This window comes from Macrobrachium rosenbergii, chromosome 12 (assembly GCF_040412425.1).
Source record: "Macrobrachium rosenbergii isolate ZJJX-2024 chromosome 12, ASM4041242v1, whole genome shotgun sequence".
NCBI classification, from domain to species: domain Eukaryota; kingdom Metazoa; phylum Arthropoda; class Malacostraca; order Decapoda; family Palaemonidae; genus Macrobrachium; species Macrobrachium rosenbergii.
In genome coordinates, this window is record NC_089752.1 from 63,669,428 (window position 1) to 63,691,594 (window position 22,167).

The 22,167-nt window shown below is 41.7% G+C and overlaps 1 protein-coding gene across 1 annotated transcript in view; it reads left to right on the top strand.

Moving 5' to 3' along the window:
- LOC136844251 (larval cuticle protein A3A-like) overlaps positions 1-22,167 on the top strand; it is a 329,631-nt gene that overhangs the window by 285,052 nt on the left and 22,412 nt on the right. The window lies entirely within an intron of this gene.

Genomic DNA, 22,167 nt, shown 5'->3' on the forward strand with positions numbered 1-22,167 from the left:
GAAAAAAAGGAAATATGCAACATATTAGCAGAAAGACATAAGGGAGAATTTATGCCTAGAATTGATAATGAAGATAATGATACAGAAATAAGAGATCAAAATAGTGAATATTTATCGAACTTAGATATTAATGAAGCTGATATTGTGCAAGCTATTAATAAAATTAAAAATGGATCAGCAGCCGGACCAGACGGCATCCCTGCCATTTTGTTAAAGAAAGCAATGCATTCTATCGCAAAGCCACTCACAATATTATTAAGACAAAGTGTAGATACAGGCAAGATTTATGATGAACATAAATTAGCATATATTACCCCTATTTTCAAAAGTGGACCAAGACTAGAAGCAAGTAATTATAGGCCTGTAAGTCTAACATCACATATTATGAAAGTGTATGAAAGGGTAATGAAGAAACATATAATGAAACATTTAATGAAAAATAGTTTGTTTAATATAGAACAACATGGTTTTGCACCTGGAAAAAGTACACAAACCCAACTGTTAGTCCACCATGAAAACATACATAAAAATATGATAAACGAAAAAGATACAGATGTGGTTTACCTAGACTTTGCAAAAGCTTTTGACAAGGTAGAACATAATATATTAGCAAAAAAAATTAGAGAACATAACATTGTGGTCAAAGTAGGAAGATGGATAAAAGAATTTTTGCAAAACAGAAAACAGATAGTGATTGCAAACGATGAGAAATCGGATGAAGCTAAGGTAATATCCGGTGTGCCACAAAGTTAGCTGCATTGCTGTTTGTTATTATGATTGCAGACATAGACAGTAATGCCAAGGACTTGGTAATGACAAGTTTTGCCGATGACAAAAGAATAAGTAGAGAAATTACTTGTGATGAAGATAGGAACTCGCTACAAAGAGACCTAAACAAAATATATGAATGGGCAGAGGTAAATAGGATGGTATTTAACTCTGATAAATTTGAATCAATAAATAATGGTGATAAAGAAGGAATGCCATATGCATACAGGGGACCTAATAACCAGAAAACCACAATAAGGAAACAGTTAAAGACCTTGGTGTGATGTTGAGTAGGAATATGATATGCAATGATCAAATGGCAATACTATTGGCAAAATGCAAAGCAAAAATGGGAATGATGTTCCAGCACTTCAAAACAAGAAAAGCCGAACACATGATTATGCTTTATAAAACGTATCTACGTAGTCCACTTGAATATTGCAATATGATATGGTCCCCACTCTACCAAAAGGATATTGCACAAATAGAGAGTGTACCAAGGTCCTTTACAGGTAGAATAGAAGAAATTAAGGACCTTGACTACTGGGAAAGACTACAATTCTTAAAATTATATAGTCTCGAAAGGAGAAGAGAATGCTACATGATAATACAGGCATGGAAACAGATAGAAGGAATTACCGAAAATATCATGGAGCTAAAAATATCAGAAAGAGCAAGCAGAGGTAGATTAATAGTGCCCAAAACTATACCAGGAAAACTAAGGAAAGCACACAGGACATTAATCCACTACGCACCACCATCGATAATGCAGCGTCTATTCAATGCATGACCAGCTCATCTGAGGAACATATCAGGAATGAGCATAAATGTGTTTAAGAATAAGCTCGACAAATATCTAAGCTGCATCCCAGACCATCCAAGATTGGAAGATGCAAAATATACCGGAAGATGCGTTAGCAATTCTCTGGTAGACATCAGAGGTACTTCACATTGAGGGACCTGGGGCAACCCGAACGAACAGTAAGGTCTGTAAGGTAAGGAACCCTCCCTGACTCTTTCCCCTCTTTTTCTCCATAACACCCCCTCTACTCTCTCTCTCACTTCCTCTCCAACCTCTCTCTCCCTAACAACCCTTCTACTCTCTCTCTCTCTCTCTCTCTCTCTCTCTCTCTCTCTCTCTCTCTCTCTCTCTCTCTCTCTCTCTTCCTTTCCCTCTCTCTTTTTCTCTCTCTCTCTCTTCCTCTCTCTCTCTCTCTTTCTCTCTCTAACCCCCTCTACCCTCTCTCTCCCTCAATTCCTTTCCCTCTCATTTTCTCTCTGTCAGCCACCTTCCCAATCCCCACTCCCTTTGGTGCCATTGATGTCTTATCCCCACAGTATTCTTTTCCAGATAGCAAGTCATATGTAGTATACCGAAATTAGGTATGGTAAATTCGTAAAGTTACTAAGTCTACGGGAATAACCAGCGCCGTTTCACTGGCAGAACCCGCCCCATTTCAGGGAGGCCCTTCCACCCCAACCCCCTTTGGTGCCCTTTGGTGCTAGTGATGTCTTACCCCAACAATGTTCTTTTCGAGCTAGTAAGTCATATGTAAACTAAGTTTGGTTGAAATTGCTCAATGCATTTCAGAGTGTATGTGGAACATACACAATACACACATACTGTACATCCATTTTATATATATATATATATATATATATATATATATATATATATATATATATATATATGTATGTATATATATGTATATATATACATATATATATATATATATATATATATATATATATATATATATATATATATATATATATATATATATATATATGTGTGTGTGTGTGTGTGTGTGTGTGTGTGTGTGTGTATTATATATATGTGTGTCTGTGCATATGTACGCATGTATGTATTATGTATGTACCTATATATGCACATACACACAAACAAAACCCAGACGCTCACAAACACACACACACACACATATATATGTGTGTATGTATATGTGTGTGTATCCGAAACTGTAAATATTTATAAATAACCCCAGGTTTCTTTAAAGCTAAAAAGACTTAAAACTGAATAATAAGGAAAAAATAAAGCAAAATACTATACTATCTCGGTGTTACTTGTGAAGGATAAAAACACTACCCAGGGAAGAGTGATTAGGTTCACAAAATAACAGCGACATTAAATCCATTATTTTCTGCCAGTCTATTGAAACTGTGAATGACATTATAAACGTATCCTTTGACTGGGAAGTCGTGTTGCTTATATGTCAGAGTTTTATAGTTAACTAAGACAGTTAACTAAGCTGAGGGCGTCTGAGAAATCACTTTCAACAAATTTTCATTCTATATTTGTTGCCGTTGATATCTTGGATATGAATTTTGTATCTAAGAATCGCAAGGAATAAATTGTTTTCTGTATGAAATCTGAGAGTGAATATATATAAAGCTTTCACTTTTAGAAAACTTCAAGCATGAGCAATTCTATAAAATGAATATCTACAAAATGAATGATCATTTAGACGAACCTCTGATTACAGAATACAGATTATAATCAATGTTAAGTGACCAGTTGTAACCAGTTTTACTTCTGAAAGCAAAATAACTAGAACATGAACAAAGTAATACATACTGCGAACCTTAACATACACAAAAGAAAAATAAGGATATGGTTTATAAGTAACAGTAACCTGCTGCGTTTCCTGTGACCTTTTACCTCACGCGAAAAGTTCCGGCTGCCAGTGATGGAATAAACTGAAGCTTATTGCTTCCACACTTCCACGAAATGCATCTCGTTTTATTCATTCTTTTTCAAGCCTAGAAAACAAATGAACACTTGGGAATGGTAGTTTAAAAGATGAGATTCTGTGGCTTATATTGTTTATGGTATCTATCTATCTATCTATCTGTCTATCACGTGGTCTAGCGTTCTCATGAACGAAAGGGACCAGGTTTCAGTACTCGGTAGTTGGTCTGTTACCGCGGGTCATAACCAAGATGAGGAAGGGCATGGGGCTAGCAACAGCACTCTAGAAGACTTGTTGAAAATTGGAATGGTAGCAAATTCAGGAAGTCCCCTTTTTCAGGCAAAAAATAGTCTATAATATTATTATTATTATTATTATTATTATTATTATTATTATTATTATTATTATTATTATTATTATTATTATTATTATTATTATTATTATTATTAATATTATTATTATTATTATTATATGTGTGTATATGCAAGTGCATATATATATATATATATATATATATATATATATATATATATATATATATATATATATATATATATATATATATATATATATATATATATATATATATATATATATATATATATATATATATATATATATATATATATATATATGTATAATTTACAGGTATACATATCTACATGTATGTGCGTGTTGGTACACCTGTATATAACAGAGTCAGAATGAGCAATCAACAGTCACGTCATCCACTTACTACAAATGCAGTTCTAGGTTCCCTTAATATATCCGCCAAGTTATCCATACATAGAAAACGAACTCCTAGGCGTCATTTCTACAACTGCCAAATCATTCACACATAGCAAACGAACTCCTAGACGCCATTTCTACAACCGCCAAGTCATCCCCACATAATAAACGAACTTCTAGACACATTTCTACAACTGCCAAGTCATCCACACATAGCAAACGAACTCTTGACGCCATTCCTACAACCACCAAGTCATCCACACATAGCAAACAAACTCCTAGACGCCATTTCTACAAGCGCCAAGTCTTCCACACATAGCAAACGAACTCCTAGATGCCATTTCTACAACCGCCAAGTCTTCCACACATAGCAAACAAACTCCTAGACGCCATTTCTACAACCGCCAAGTCTTCCAAACATAGCAAACGAACTCCTAGACGCCATTTCTACAACCACCAACTCATCCACAAATAATAAACAAACTCCTAGACGCCATTTCTACAACTGCCAACTCATCCGCAAATAATAAACGAAGTCCTAGACGCCATTTCTACAACCGCCAAGTCATCCACAAATAGCAAACGAACTCCTGGACGCCATTCCTACAACCACCAAGTCATCCACAAATAAGAAACGAACACCTAGACGCCATTTCTACAACTGCCAAGTCATCCACACATAACAAACGAACTCCTAGACACTATTTCTACAACCGCCAAGTCATCCACAAATAAGAAACGAACTCCTAGACGCCATTTCTACAACCGCCAAGCCATCCACACATAGCAAACGAACTCCTAGACGTCATTTCAACAACTGCCGAGTCATCCACACATAGCAAACGAACTCCTAGACGCCATTTCTACAACTGCCAAGTCTTCCACACACAGCAAACGAACTCATAGACGCCATTTCTACAACCACCAAGTCATCCGCAAATAATAAACTAACTCATAGATGCCATTCTACAAATGCCAAGTCATCCTCACATAATAAACGAACTTCTAGACGCCATTTCTACAACTGCCAAGTCATCCAAACATAGCAAACGATCTCTTAGACGACATTTCTACAACTGCCAAGTCGTCCACACATAACAAACGAACTCCTAGACGCCATTTCTACAACCGCCAAGTCATCCGAAAATAAGAAACGAAGCCCTAGACGCCATTTCTACAACCGCCAAGTCATCCACAAATAGCAAACGAACTCCTAGACGTCATTTTTACAACTGCCAAGTCATCCACACATAGCAAACGAACTCCTGGACACCATTCCTACAACCGCCAACTCATCCACAAATAATAAACGAACTCCTAGACGCCATTTCTACAACCGCCAAGTCATCCACACATAGCAAACGAACTATTGGACGCCATTTCTACGACTGCCAAGTCATCTACACACAGCAAACGAACTCCTAGACTCCATTTCTACAACTGCCAAGTCTTCCACACACAGCGAACGAACTCGTAGACGCCATTCTTACAACTGCTAAGTCATTCACACATGGCAAACGAACTCCTAGACGCCATTTCTACAACTGCCAAATCATCCACACACAGCGAACGAACTCGTAGACGCCATTTCTAAAACTGCCAAGTCTTCCACACACAGAGAACGAACTCCTAGACACCATTCCTACAAATGCCAAGTCATCCATACATGGCAAACGAACTCCTAGACGCCATATCTACAGCTACCAAGTCTTCCACACATAGCAAACGAACTCGTAGACGCCATTTCTACAACTGCCAAGTCATCCACACACAGCGAACGAACTCCTAGACGCCATGCCTACAACTGCCAAGTCATCCACTCATAGCAAACGAACTCGTAGATGCCATTTCTACAACCGCCAAGTCATCCACAAATAGAAAACGAACTCCTAGACACCATTCCTACAACTGCCAAGTCTTCCACACATAGCAAACAAACTCCTAGACGCCATTTCTACGACTGCCAAGTCATCCACAAATAGAAAACGAGCTCCTAGACGCCATTTCTACAACTGCCAAGTCTTCCACACACAGCAAACGAACTCCTAGACGCCATTTCTACATCTGCCAAGTCATTCGCAAATAATAAACGAACTCATAGATGCCATTTCTACAACCGCCAAGTCATCCTCACATAATAAACGAACTTCTAGACGCCATTTCTACAACTGCCAAGTCATCCAAACATAGCAAACGATCTCTTAGACGCCATTTCTACAACTGCCAAGTCGTCCACACATAGCAAACGAACTCCTAGACGCCATTTCTACAACCGCCAAGTCATCCGAAAATAATAAACGAAGCCCTAGACGCCATTTCTACAACCGCCAAGTCATCCACAAATAGCAAACGAACTCCTAGACGTCATTTCTACAATTGCCAAGTCATCCACACATAGCAAACGAAGTCCTGGACACCATTCCTACAACCGCCAACTCATACACAAATAATAAACGAACTCCTAGACGCCATTTCTACAACCGCCAAGTCATCCACAGATAGCAAACGAACTACTGGACGCCATTCCTACAACCGCCAAGTCATCCACAAATAATAAACGAACTCCTAGACGCCATTTCTACGACTGCCAAGTCATCCACACACAGCAAACGAACTCCTAGACTCCATTTCTAAAACTGCCAAGTCTTCTGCACGCAGCGAACGAACTCGTAGAGGCCATTCTTACAACTGCTAAGTCATCCACACATGACAAATGAACTCCTAGACGCCATTTCTACAACTGCCAAGTCATCCACACACAGCGAACGAACTCGTAGACGCCATTTCTAAACTGCCAAGTCTTCCACACACAGAGAACGAACTCCTGGACACCATTCCTACAACTGCCAAGTCATCCACACATAGCAAACGAACTCCTAGACGCCATATCTACAGCTGCCAAGTCTTCCACTCATAGCAAACGAACTCGTAGACGCCATTTCTACAACTGCCAAGTCATCCGCACACAGCGAACGAACTCCTAGACGCCATTCCTACAACTGCCAAGTCTTCCACACATAGCAAACGAACTCCTAGACGCCATTTCTACAACCGCCAAGTCATCCACAAATAGAAAACGAACTCCTAGACACCATTCCTACAACTGCCAAGTCTTCCACACATAGCAAACGAACTCCTAGACACCATTTCTACAACTGCCAAGTCATCCACAAATAGAAAACGAGCTCCTAGACGCCATTTCTACAACTGCCAAGTCTTCCACACACAGCAAACGAACTCCTAGACGCCATTTCTACAACTGCCAAGTCATCCACACATAGAAGACGAAGTCCCAGACGCCATTCCTACAACTGCCATGTCATCCACACATAGCAAACGAACTCGTAGACGCCATTTCTACAACCGCCAAATCATCCACAAATAGAAAACGAACTCCTAGACGCCATTCCAACAACTGCCAACTCTTAAACACATAGCAAACGAAGTCCTAGACGCCATTCCTACAACTGCCAAGTCATCCACAAATAGCAAACGAACTCGTATACGCCATTTCTACAACCACCAAGTTATCCACAAATAGAAAATGAACTCCTAGACGCCATTCCTACAACTGCCAAGTCTTCCACACATAGCAAACGAACTCCTAGACGCCATTTCTACAACCTCCAAGTCATCCACACATAGCAAACGAACTTGTAGACGCCATTTCTACAACCGCCAAGTCATCCACAAATAGAAAACGAACTCCTAGACGCTATTCCTACAACTGCCAAGTCTTCCAAACAAAGCAAACAAACTCCTAGACGCTATTTCTACAACTGCCAAGTCATCCACAAATAGAAAACGAGCTCCAAGACGCCATTTCTACAACTGCCAAGTCTTCCATACACAGCAAACGAACTCCTAGACGCCATTTCTATAACTGCCAAGTCATCCACACATAGAAAACGAAGTCCCAGACGCCATTCCTACAACTGCCATGTCATCCACACATAGCAAACGAACTCGTAGACGCCATTTCTACAACCGCCAAATCATCCACAAATAGAAAACGAACTCCTAGACGCCATTCCAACAACTGCCAACTCTTAAACACATAGCAAACAAAGTCCTAGACGCCATTTCTTCAACCGCCAATTCATCCACAAATAGCAAACGAACTCCTAGACGCCCTTTGTAGATCCGCCAAGCTAAATCGACTTATCCACTTCCCTCTTCAAATAAAGCAACAGCTTTTGAGAGGCTCCAAAGAGGCAGCAGCCATAACTCCATGTTCTGCCTCGAAAAGAAGAGCGAGGTCGCACAACACCCAATGGTGGAGTTTCCCCTAATAAATTCCGGTCTGAAATGACGACAACATGCTCCAGAATTGTTGTCGTAAAATTCCCTCGTGGCGAGAATTATGAGCATTATATTAGCTGCGATTTAATTAAGGCCTAAATAGGATCTGTCCTTCTCCCCCACCCCCACCCCCAACAACAAATAAGAAAATAAGAGGACGCTTGAGGAGATATTACTCTTCACTTGTTTATCTTTATTTAGTTATTTATTGTGTATTTATTTATTTATTGTTTATTTATTTATTTATTTATTTATTTATTTATTTATTTATTGCTATTTTATAATGCATTTTATTTCTTGACTACTCATGAACGACAAGGTTTTCTCAAAGTTGTTCTAGTAAGTCTATGGAACAGTCAACTTCATTTACTAATTTAGTTTTTTTATTTTCTCTCTTGTTTGTTATTTAATCTGAGTAGTTTATATGAGGTATATTTAAGATGCAAGAACAATTTTTCTTGTACAAATAATTAACTTCATTACTTCCACAAAAAATTATTACACCTGTTTTACAAACAAAAAACTGTGATGCATTTTATCATCTGGATGCTAATGAACGATCATGATTTTTCAAAGTTGTTTTCATAATTCCAAGGAGTATAAAGAATACAATAAAATTCATTCAGTCATCACCCGTGCAAAGTCTTAAGTACGATGCTCCTACCTTCGAAAAATCTCTGACAGATACAGATTGACGAATCGGTTCGTTTACGCCATCCACTTGAACGTAAGCAATATCTTGATGCATTCCAAAGAGATATTATGCATCACAGCAAAAAATATAAATACTTTTCTGCGCAGAATGAAGACGGCCGAGTTTAACAACAGATTGTATCTCACGCGGGTCCGGGGATACTACACCGCTTCCGAGGCAAAGAATGCAATCTATGTTTCATGAATATTTTAGAAGTCTGAGCTGGCCCACATGAAAAGAGGACCAGCGTTCCAATAACTGTAAACTACTGGAGTATAGAGAGAAATTCAAGGAGCTCGCTCCGGTCTTCACAAAGAGGGTTAGTGCTACAATTATTTTACAAAGGGAACAACTATTAATATAATTATCATTGTATTTAATTTGACCTGTAACCCCTGAAAGGCGGTGGCTCTAGAGAAACAACAAATCAATGAGCATTGCCTCATTCATAATTCAACCACGTCCTCGTGAATGAACTACTAGACGCCATTTCTACAACTGCCAAGTCTTCCACACACAGCGAACGAACTCGTAGGCGCCATTTCTACAACTGCTAAGTCATCCACACATGGCAAACGAACTCCTAGACGCCATTTCTACAACTGCCAAGTCATCCACACACAGCGAACGAACTCGTAGACGCCATTTCTAAAACTGCCAAGTCTTCCACACACAGAGAACGAACTCCTAGACACCATTCCTACAACTGCCAAGTCATCCACACATAGCAAACGAACTCCTAGACGCCATATCTACAACTGCCAAGTCTTCCACACATAGCAAACGAACTCGTAGACGCCATTTCTACAACTACCAAGTCATCCACACACAGCGAACGAACCCCTACACGCCATTCTTACAACTGCCAAGTCATCCACAAATAGCAAACGAACTCGTAGACGCCATATCTACAACCGCCAAGTCATCAACAAATAGAAAACGAACTCCTAGACGCCATTCCTACAACTGCCAAGTCTTCCACACATAGCAAATAAACTCCTAGACACCATTTCTACAACTGCCAAGTCATCCACAAATAGAAAACGAGCTCCTAGACGCCATTTCTACAACTGCCAAGACTTCCACACACAGCAAACGAACTCCTAGACGCCATTTCTACAACTGCCAAGTCATCCACACATAGAAAACGGAGTCCTAGACGCCATTCCTACAACTGCCAAGTCATCCACACATAGCAAACGAACTCGTAGACGCCATTTCTACAACCGCCAATTTATCCACAAATAGAAAATTAACTCCTAGACGCCATTCCTACAACTGCCAAGTCTTCCACACATAGCAAACGAACTCCTAGATGCCATTTCTACAACCGCCAAGTCATCCACACATAGCAAACGAACTCGTAGGCGCCATTTCTACAACTCCCAAGTCATCCACAAATAGAAAACAAACTCCTGGACGCCATTCCTACAACTGCCAAGTCATCCACACCATAGCAAATGAACTCCTAGACGTCATTTCTACAACTGCCAAGTCATCCACAAATAGAAAACGAGCTCCTAGACGCGATTTCTACAACTGCCAAGTCTTCCACACACAGCAAACGAACTCCTAGACGCCATTTCTACAACTGCCAAGTCATCCACACATAGAAAACGAAGTCCTAGACGCCATTCCTACAACTGCCATGTCATCCACACATAGCAAACGAACTCGTAGGCGCCATTTCCACAACCGCCAAGTCATCCACAAATAGAAAATGAACTCCTAGACGCCATTCCTACAACTGCCAAGTCTTCCACACATAGCAAATGAACTCCTAGACGCTATTTCTACAACTGCCAAGTCATCCACAAATAGAAAACGACCTATTAGACGCCATTTCTACAACTGCCAAGTCTTCCACACACAGCAAACGAACTCGGAGACGCTATTTCTACATCTGCCAAGTCATCCACACATAGAAAACGAAGTCCTAGACGCCATTCCTTCAACTGCCAAGTCATCCACACATAGCAAACGAACTCCTAGACGCAATTTCTACAACTGCCAAGTCATCCACAAATAGAAAACGAGCTCCTAGACGCCATTTCTACAACTGCCAAATCTTCCAAACAGCAAACGAACTCCTAGACGCCATTTCTACAACTGCCAAGTCATCCACATATGGAAAACGAAGTCCTAGACGCCATTCCTACAACTGCCAAGTCTTCCACACAAAGCAAACGAACTCCTAGACGCCATTTCTACAACCGCCACGTCATCCACACATAGCAAACGAACCCCTAGACGCCATTTCTACAACCGTCAAGTCTTCCACACGTAGCAAACGAACTCCTAGACGCCATTTCTACAACTACCAAGGCTTCCACACACAGCAAACGAACTAATAGATGCGATTTCTACAACTGCCAAGTCTTCCACACATAGCAAAAGAACTCCTAGACGCCATTTCTACAACTGCCAAGTCTTCCACACACAGCAAACGAACTCCTAGACGCCATTTCTACAACTGCCAAGTCTTCCACACATAGCAAACGAACTCCTAGACGCCATTTCTACAAATGCCAAGTCATCCACACATAGAAAACGAACTCCTAGACGCCATTCCTACAACTGCCAAGTCTTCCACACATAGCAAACGAACTACTAGACGCCATTCCTACAACTACCAAGTCATCCACACACAGCGAACGGACTCGTAGACGCCATTTCTACAACTGCTAAGTCATCCACACATGGCAAACGAACTCCTAGACGTAATTTCTACAACTGCCAAGTCATCCACACACAGCAAACGAACTCCTAGACGCCATTTCTACAACTGCCAAGTCATCCAAACATAGCAAACGAACTCCTAGACGCCATTTCTACAACTGCCAAGTCTTCCACACACAGCAATCGAACTCATAGACGCCATTTCTACAACCACCAAGTCATCTGCAAATAATAAACGAACTCATAGATGCCATTTCTACAACTGCCAAGTCATCCCCACATAATAAACGAACTTCTAGACGCCATTTCTACAACTGCCAAGTCATCCACACATAGCAAACGATCTCTTAGACGCGATTTCTACAACTGCCAAGTCGTCCACACATAGCAAACGAACTCCTAGACGCCATTTCTACAACCGCCAAGTCATCCGAAAATAATAAACGAAACCCTAGACGCCATTTCTACAACCGCCATGTCATCCACAAATAGCAAACGAACTCCTAGACGTCATTTCTACAACTGCCAAGTCATCCATACATAGCAAACGAACTCCTTAAAACCATCCCTACAACCGCCAACTCATCCTCAAATAATAAACGAACTCCTAAACGCCATTTCTACAACCGCCAAGTCATCCACACATAGCAAACGAACTACTGGACGCCATTCCTACAACCGCCAAGTCATCCACAAATAATAAACGAATTCCTAGACGCCATTTCTACGACTGCCAAGTCATCCACACACAGCACACGAACTCCTAGTCTCCATTTCTACAACTGCCAAGTCTTCCACACGCAGCGAACGAACTCGTAGACGCCAGTCTTACAACTGCTAAGTCATCCACACATAGCAAACGAACTCCTAGACGCCATTTCTACAACTGCCAAGTCATCCACACACAGCGAACGAACTCGTAGATACCATTTCTAAAACTGCCAAGTCTTCCACACACAGAGAACGAACTCTTAGACACCATTCCTACAACTGCCAAGTCATCCACACATGGCAAACGAACTCCTAGATGCCATATCTGCAGCTGCCAAGTCTTCCACACATAGCAAACGAACTCGTAGACGCCATTTCTACAACTGCCAAGTCATCCACACACAGAGAACGAACTCCTAGACGCCATTCTTACAACTGCCAAGTCATCCACACATAGGAAACGAACTCGTAGACGCCATTTCTACAACCGCCAAGTCATCCACAAATAGAAAACGAACTCCTAGAAACAATTCCTACAACTGCCAAGTCTTCCACACATTGCAAACGAACTCCTAGATGCCATTTCTACAACTGCCAAGTCATCCACAAATAGAAAACGAGCTCCTAGACGCCATTTCTACAACTGCCAAGTCTTCCACACACAGCAAACGAACTCATAGACGCCATTTCTACAACTGCCAAGTCATCCGCAAATAATAAACGAACTCATAGATGCCATTTCTACAACCGCCAAGTCATCCTCACATAATAAACGAACTTCTAGACGCCATTTCTACAACTGCCAAGTCATCCACACATAGCAAACGATCTCTTAGACGCCATTTCTACAACTGCCAAGTCGTCCACACATAGCAAACGAACTCCTAGACGCCATTTCTACAACCGCCAAGTCATCCGTAAATAATAAACGAAGCCCTAGACGCCATTTCTACAACCGCCAAGTCATCCACAAATAGCCAAGTCTTCCACACAAACGAACTCCTAGACGTCATTTCTACAATTGCCAAGTCATCCACACATAGCAAACGAACTCCTGGACACCATTCCTACAACCGCCACGTCATCCACAAATAATAAATGAACTCCTAGACGCCATTTCTACAACCGCCAAGTCATCCACACATAGCAATCGAACTACTGGACGCCATTCCTACAACTGCCAAGTCATCCACAAATAATAAACGAACTCCTAGACGCCATTTCTACGACTGCTGCCAAGTCATCGACACACAACAAACGAACTCCTAGACTCCATTTCTACAACTGCCAAGTCTTCCACACAAACGAAGCCATTTCTACAACCGCCAAGAAGAAAACGAACTCCTAGACACCATTCTTACAACTGCTAAGTCATCCACACATGGCAAAGGAACTCCTAGACGCCATTTCTCCAACTGCCAAGTCATCCACACATAGCGAACGAACTCGTAGATGACATTTCTAAACTGCCAAGTCTTCCACACACACAGAACGAACTCCTAGACACCATTCCTACAACTGCCAAGTCATCCACACATAGCAAACCAACCCCTAGACGCCATATCTACAGCTGCCAAGTATTCCATACATAGCAAACGAAAACGAACTGCCAAGTAGACGCCATTTCTACAACTGCCAAGCCATCAACACACAGCAAGAAGCAAAACGACTCCTAGACGCCATTCCTACAACTGCCAAGTCATCCACACATAGCAAACGAACTCGCCATTTCTACAAGACGCCATTTCTACAACCTCCAAGTCATCCACAAATAGAAAACGAACTCCTAGACACCATTCCTACAACTGCCAAGTCTTCCACACATAGCAAACGAACTCCTAGATGCCATTTCTACAACTGCCAAGTCATCCACAAATAGAAAACGAACTCCTAGACGCCATTTCTACAACTGCCAAGTCTTCCACACACAGCAAACGAACTCCTAGACGCCATTTCTACAACTGCCAAGTCATCCACACATAGAAAACGAAGTCCTAGATGCCATTCCTACAACTGCCAAGTCATCCACACATAGCAAACGAACTCGTATACGCCATTTCTACAACCACCAAGTTATCCACAAATAGAAAATGAACTCCTAGACGCCATTCCTACAACTGCCAAATCTTCCACACATAGCAAACGAATTCCTAGACGCCATTTCTACAACCGCCAAGTCATCCACACATGGCAAACGAACTCGTAGACGCCATTTCTACAACTGCCAAGTCATCCACAAATAGAAAACGAACTCCTAGACGCTATTCTTACAACTGCCAAGTCTTCCAAACAAAGCAAACAAACTTCTAGACGCCATTTCTACAACTGCCAAGTCATCCACAAATAGAAAACGAGCTCCAAGACGCCATTTCTACAACTGCCAAGTCTTCCACACACAGCAAACGAACTCCTAGACGCCATTTCTATAACTACCAAGTCATCCACACATAGAAAACGAAGTCCTAGACACCATTCCTACAACTGCCATGTCATCCACACATAGCAAACGAACTCGTAGACGCCATTTCTACAACCGCCAAATCATCCACAAATAGAAAACGAACTCCTAGATGCCATTCCAACAACTGCCAAGTCTTAAACACATAGCAAACGAAATCCTTGACGCCATTTCTACAACAGCCAAGTCATCCACACATAGCAAGCGAACTCGCAGATGCCATTTCTACAACCGCCAAGTCATCCACAAATAGAAAACGAACTCCTAGACGCCATTCCTACAACTGCCAAATCTTCCAGACATAGCAAACGACCTCCTAGACGCCATTTCTACAACTACCAAGTCATCCACAAATAGAAAACGAGCTCCTAGACGCCATTTCTACAACTGCCAAGTCTTCCACAAACAGCAAACGAACTCCTAGACGCCATTTCTACATCTGCCAAGCCATCCACACATAGCAATCGAACTTGTAGACGCCATTTCTACAACTGCCAAGTCATCCACAAATAGAAAACGAACTCGTAGACGCCAGTCCAACAACTGCCAAGTCTTCCACACATAGCAAACGAACTCCTAGACGCCATTTCTACAACTGCCAAGTCATCCATAAATAGAAAACGAGCTCCTATACGCCATTTCTACAACTGCCAAGTTTTCCACACACAGCAAACGAACTCGTAGACGCCATTTCTATAACTGCCAAGTCATCCACACATAGAAAACGAAGTCCTAGACGCCATTCCTACAACTGCCAAGGTATCCACACATAGCAAACGAACTCGTACATGCCATGTCTACAACAGCCAAGTCATCCACAAATAGAAAACGAACTCCTAGACGCCATTTCTACAACTGCCAAGTCTTCCACACATAGCAAACGAACTCCTAGACGCCATTTCTACAACTGCCAAGTCATCCACAAATAGAAAACGAACTCCTAGACGCCATTTCTACAACCGCCAAGTCTTCCACACACAGCAAACGAACTCCTAGACGCCATTTCTACAACTGCCAAGTCTTCCACACATTGCAAACGAACTCCTAGACGCCATTTCTACAACTGGCAAGTCATCCACACATAGCAAACGAGCTCCTAGACGCCATTTCTACAACCATCAAGTCATCCACACATAGCAAACGAACTCCTAGACGCCATTCTACAACTGCCAAGTCTTCCACACACAGCAAACGAACTCCTAGATGCCATTCCTACAACTGCCAAGTCTTCCACACATAGCAAACGAACTCCTAGACGCCATTTCTACAACTGCCAAGTCTTCCACACACAGCAAACGAACTCCCAGACGCCATTTCTACAACTGCCAAGTCATCCACACATAGCAAACGAACTCCTAGACGCCATTTCTACAACTGCCAAGTCATCCACAAACAGAAAGGAACTCCTAGACGCCATTTCTACAACTGCCAAGTCTTCCACACACAGCAAACGAACTCATAGACGCCATTTCTACAACTGCCAAGTCTTCCACACATAGCAAATGACCTCATAGACGCTATATCTACAACTGCCAAGTCGTCCACACATAGCAAACGAACTCCTAGACGCTATTTCTACAACTACCAAGTCATCCACACATAGCAAACAAACTCCTAGACGCTATTTCTACAACGACCAAGTCATCCACACATAGCAAACGAACTCCCAGACACCATTTCAACAACCGCCAACTCATCCACAAATAATAAACGAACTCCTAGACGCCATTTCTACAACCGCCAAGTCATCCACACATAGCAAACAAAGTCCTAGACGCCATTTCTTCAACCGCCAATTCATCCACAAATAGCAAACGAACTCCTAGACGCCCTTTGTAGATCCGCCAAGCTAAATCGACTTATCCACTTCCCTCTTCAAATAAAGCAACAGCTCTTGAGAGGCTCCAAAGAGGCAGCAGCCATAACTCCATGTTCTGCCTCGAAAAGAAGAGCGAGGTCGCACAACACCCAATGATGGAGTTTCCCCTAATAAATTCCGGTCTGAAATGACGACAACATTCTCCGGAATTGTTGTCGTAAAATTCCCTCGTGGCGAGAATTATGAGCATTATATTAGCTGCGATTTAATTAAGGCCTAAATAGGATCTGTCCTTCTCCCCCACCCCCACCCCCAACAACAAATAAGAGGACGCTTGAGGAGATATTACTCTTCACTTGTTTATCTTTATTTAGTTATTTATTGTGTATTTATTTATTTATTGTTTATTTATTTATTTATTTATTTATTTATTTATTTATTTATTTATTTATTTATTTATTTATTTATTTATTTATTTATTTATTTATTTATTTATTTATTTATTTATTTATTTATTTATTGCTATTTTATAATGCATTTTATCTCTTGACTACTCATGAACGACAAGGTTTTCTCAAAGTTGTTCTTGTAAGTCTATGGAACAAACAGTCAACTTCATTTACTAATTTAGTTTTTTTATTTTCTCTCTTGTTTGTTATTTAATCTGAGTAGTTTATATGATGTATATTTAAGATGCAAGAACGATTTTTCTTGTACAAATAATTAACTTCATTACTTCCACAAAAAATTATTACACCTGTTTTACAAACAAAAAACTATGATGCATTTTATCATTTGGATGCTAATGAACGATCATGATTTTTCAAAGTTGTTTTCATAATTCCAAGGAGTATAAAGAATACAATAAAATTCATTCAGTCATCACCCGTGCAAAGTCTTAAGTACGTTGCTCCTACCTTCGAAAAACCTCTGACAGATACAGATTGACGAATCGGTTCGTTTACGCCATCCACTTGAACGTAAGCAATATCTTGATGCATTCCAAAGAGATATTATGCATCACAGCAAAAAATATAAATACTTTTCTGCGCAGAATGAAGACGGCCGAGTTTAACAAGAGATTGTATCTCACGCGGGTCCGGGGATACTACACCGCTTCCGAGGCAAAGAATGCAATCTATGTTTCATGAATATTTTAGAAGTCTGAGCTGGCCCACATGAAAAGAGGACCAGCGCTCCAATAACTGTAAACTACTGGAGTATAGAGAGAAATTCAAGGAGCTCGCTCCGGTCTTCACAAAGAGGGTTAGTGCTACAATTATTTTACAAAGGGAACAACTATTAATATTATTATCATTGTATTTAATTTGACCTGTAACCCCTGAAAGGCGGTGGCTCTAGAGAAACAACAAATCAATGAGCATTGTCTCATTCATAATTCAACCACGTCCTCGTGAATGAACTACTAGACGCCATTTATACAATTGCCAAGTCATCCACACACAGCGAACGGACTCGTAGACGCCATTTCTACAACTGCTAAGTCATCCACACATGGCAAACGAACTCCTAGACGCCATTTCTACAACTGCCAAGTCATCCACACACAGCGAACGAACTCGTAGACGCCATTTCTAAAACTGCCAAGTCTTCCACACACAGAGAACGAACTCCTAGACACCATTCCTACAACTGCCAAGTCATCCACACATAGCAAACGAACTCCTAGATGCCATATCTACAACTGCCAAGTCTTCCACACATAGCAAACAAACTCGTAGATGCCATTTCTAAAACTGCCAAGTCATCCACACACAGCGAACGAACTCCTAGACGCCATTCTTACAACTGCCAAGTCATCCACAAATAGCAAACGAACTCGTAGACGCCATATCTACAACCGCCAAGTCATCAACAAATAGAAAACGAACTCCTAGACGCCATTCCTACAACTGCCAAGTCTTCCACAAATAGCAAATGAACTCCTAGACACCATTTCTACAACTGCCAAGTCATCCACAAATAGAAAACGAGCTCCTAGACGCCATTTCTACAACTGCCAAGCCATCCACACACAGCAAACGAACTCCTAGACGCCATTTCTACAACTGCCAAGTCATCCACACATAGAAAACGGAGACCTAGACGCCATTCCTACAACTGCCAAGTCATCCACACATAGCAAACGAACTCGTAGACGCCATTTCTACGACCGCCAATTTATCCACAAATAGAAAATGAACTCCTAGACGCCATTCCTACAACTGCCAAGTCTTCCACACATAGCAAACGAACTCCTAGATGCCATTTCTACAACCGCCAAGTCATCCACACATAGCAAACGAACTCGTAGACGCCATTTCTACAACTCCCAAGTAATCCACAAATAGAAAACGAACTTCTGGACGCCATTCCTACAACTGCCAAGTCATCCACACATAGCAAACGAACTCCTAGACGCCATTTCTACAACTGCCAAGTCATCCACAAATAGAAAACGAGCTCCTAGACGCCATTTCTACAACTGCCAAGTCTTCCACACACAGCAAACGAACTCCTAGACACCATTTCTACAACTGCCAAGTCATCCACACATACAAAACAAAGTCCTAGACGCCATTCCTACAACTGCCATGTCATCCACACATAGCAAACGAACTTGTAGGCGCCATTTCTACAACGGCCAAGTCATCCACAAATAGAAAATGAGCTCCTAGATGCCATTCCTACAACTGCCAAGTCTTCCACACATAGCAAATGAACTCGTAGACGCCATTTCTACAACCGCCAAGTCATCCACACATAGCAAACGAACTCGTAGACGCCATTTCTACAACTGCCAAGTCATCCACAAATAGAAAACGAACTCCTAGACGCCATTCCTACAACTGCCAAGTCTTCCACACATAGCAAACGAACTCCTAGACGCTATTTCTACAACTGCCAAGTCATCCACAAATAGAAAACGAGCTCCTAGACGCCATTTCTACAACTGCCAAGTCTTCCACACACAGCAAACGAACTCGTAGACGCTATTTCTACATCTGCCAAGTCATCCACACATAGAAAACGAAGTCCTAGACGCCATTCCTTCAACTGCCAAGTCATCCACACATAGCAAACGAACTCCTAGACGTCATTTCTACAACTGCCAAGTCATCCACAAATAGAAAACGAGCTCCTAGACGCCATTTCTACAACTGCCAAATCTTCCACACAGCAAAAGAACTCCTAGACGCCATTTCTACAACTGCCAAGTCATCCACATATGGAAAACGAAGTCCTAGACGCCATTCCTACAACTGCCAAGTCTTCCACACATAGCAAACGAACTCCTAGACGCTATTTCTACAACCGCCACGTCATCCACACATAGCAAACGAACTCCTAGACGCCATTTCTACAACCGTCAAGTCTTCCACACATAGCAAACGAACTCCTAGACGCCATTCCTACAGCTGCCAAGGCTTCCACACACAGCAAACGAACTCCTAGATGCCATTTCTACAACTGCCAAGTCTTCCACACATAGCAAAAGAACTCCTAGACGCCATTTCTACAACTGCCAAGTCTTCCACACACAGCAAACGAACTCCTAGACGCCATTTCTACAACTGTCAAGTCTTCCACACATAGCAAACTAACTCCTAGACGCCATTTCTACAACTGCCAAGTCATCCACACATAGAAAACGAACTCCTAGACGCCATTCCTACACCTGCCAAGTCTTCCACACATAGCAAACGAACTACTAGACGCCATTCCTACAACTGCCAAGTCATCCACACACAGCGAACGAACTCGTAGACGCCATTTCTACAACTGCTAAGTCATCCACACATGGCAAACGAACTCCTAGACGCAATTTCTACAACTGCCAAGTCATCCACACACAGCGAACGAACTCGTAGACGCCATTTCTAAAACTGCCAACTCATCCACACACAGAGAACGAACTCCTAGACACCATTCCTACCACTGCCAAGTCATCCACACATAGCAAACGAACTCCTAGACGCCATATCTACAACTGCCAAGTCTTCCACACATAGCAAACGAACTCGTAGACGTCATTTCTACAACTGCCAAGTCATCCACACAACGAACGAACTCCTAGACACCATTCTTACAACTGCCAAGTCATCCACACATAGCAAACGAACTCGTAGACGCCATTTCTACAACCGCCAAGTCATCCACAAATAGAAAACGAACTCCTAGATGCCATTCCTACAACTGCCAAGTCTTCCACACATAGCAAACGAACTCCTAGACGCCATTTCTACAACTGCCAAGTCATCCACAAATAGAAAACGAGCTCCTAGACGCCATTTCTACAACTGCCAAGTCTTCCACACACAGCAAACGAACTCCTAGATGCCATTTCTACAACTGCCAAGTCATCCACAAAGAGAAAATGAAGTTCTAGACGCCATTTCTACAACTGCCAAGTCATTCACACATAGCAAACGAACTCGTAGACGCCATTTCTACAGCCGCCAAGTTATCCACAAATAGGAAATGAACTCCTAGACGCCATTCCTACAACTGCCAAGTCTTCCACACATAGCAAACGAACTCCTAGACGCCATTTCTACAACCGCCAAGTCATCCACACATAGCAAACGAACTCGTAGACGCCATTTCTACAAACGCCAAGTCATCCACAAATAGAAAACGAACTCCTGGACGCCATTCCTACAACTGCCAAGTCATCCACACATAGCAAACGAACTCCTAGACGCCATTTCTACAACTGCCAAGTCATCCACAAATAGAAAACGAGCTCCTAGGCGCCATTTCTACAACTACCAAGTCTTCCACACACTGCAAACGAACTCCTAGACGCCATTTCTACAACTGCCAAGTCATCCACACATAGAAAACGAAGTCCTAGACGCCATTCCTACAACTGCCATGTCATCCACACACAGCAAACGAACTCGTAGACGCCATTTCTACAACCGCCAAGTCATCCACAAATAGAAAACGAACTCCTAGATGCCATTCCTACAACTGCCAAGTCTTCTACACATAGCAAACGAACTCCTAGACGCTATTTCTACAACTGCCAAGTCATCCACAAATAGAAAACGAGCTCCTAGACGCCATTTCTACAACTGCCAAGTCTTCCACACACAGCAAACGAACTCCTAGATGCCATTTCTACAATTGCCAAGTCATCCACACATAGAAAACGAAGTCCTAGACGCCATTCCTACAACTGCCAAGTCATCCACACATAGCAAACGAACTCGTTGACTCCATTTCTATAACCGCCAAGTCATCCACAAATAGAAAACGAACTACTAGACGCCATTCCTACAACGGCCAAGTC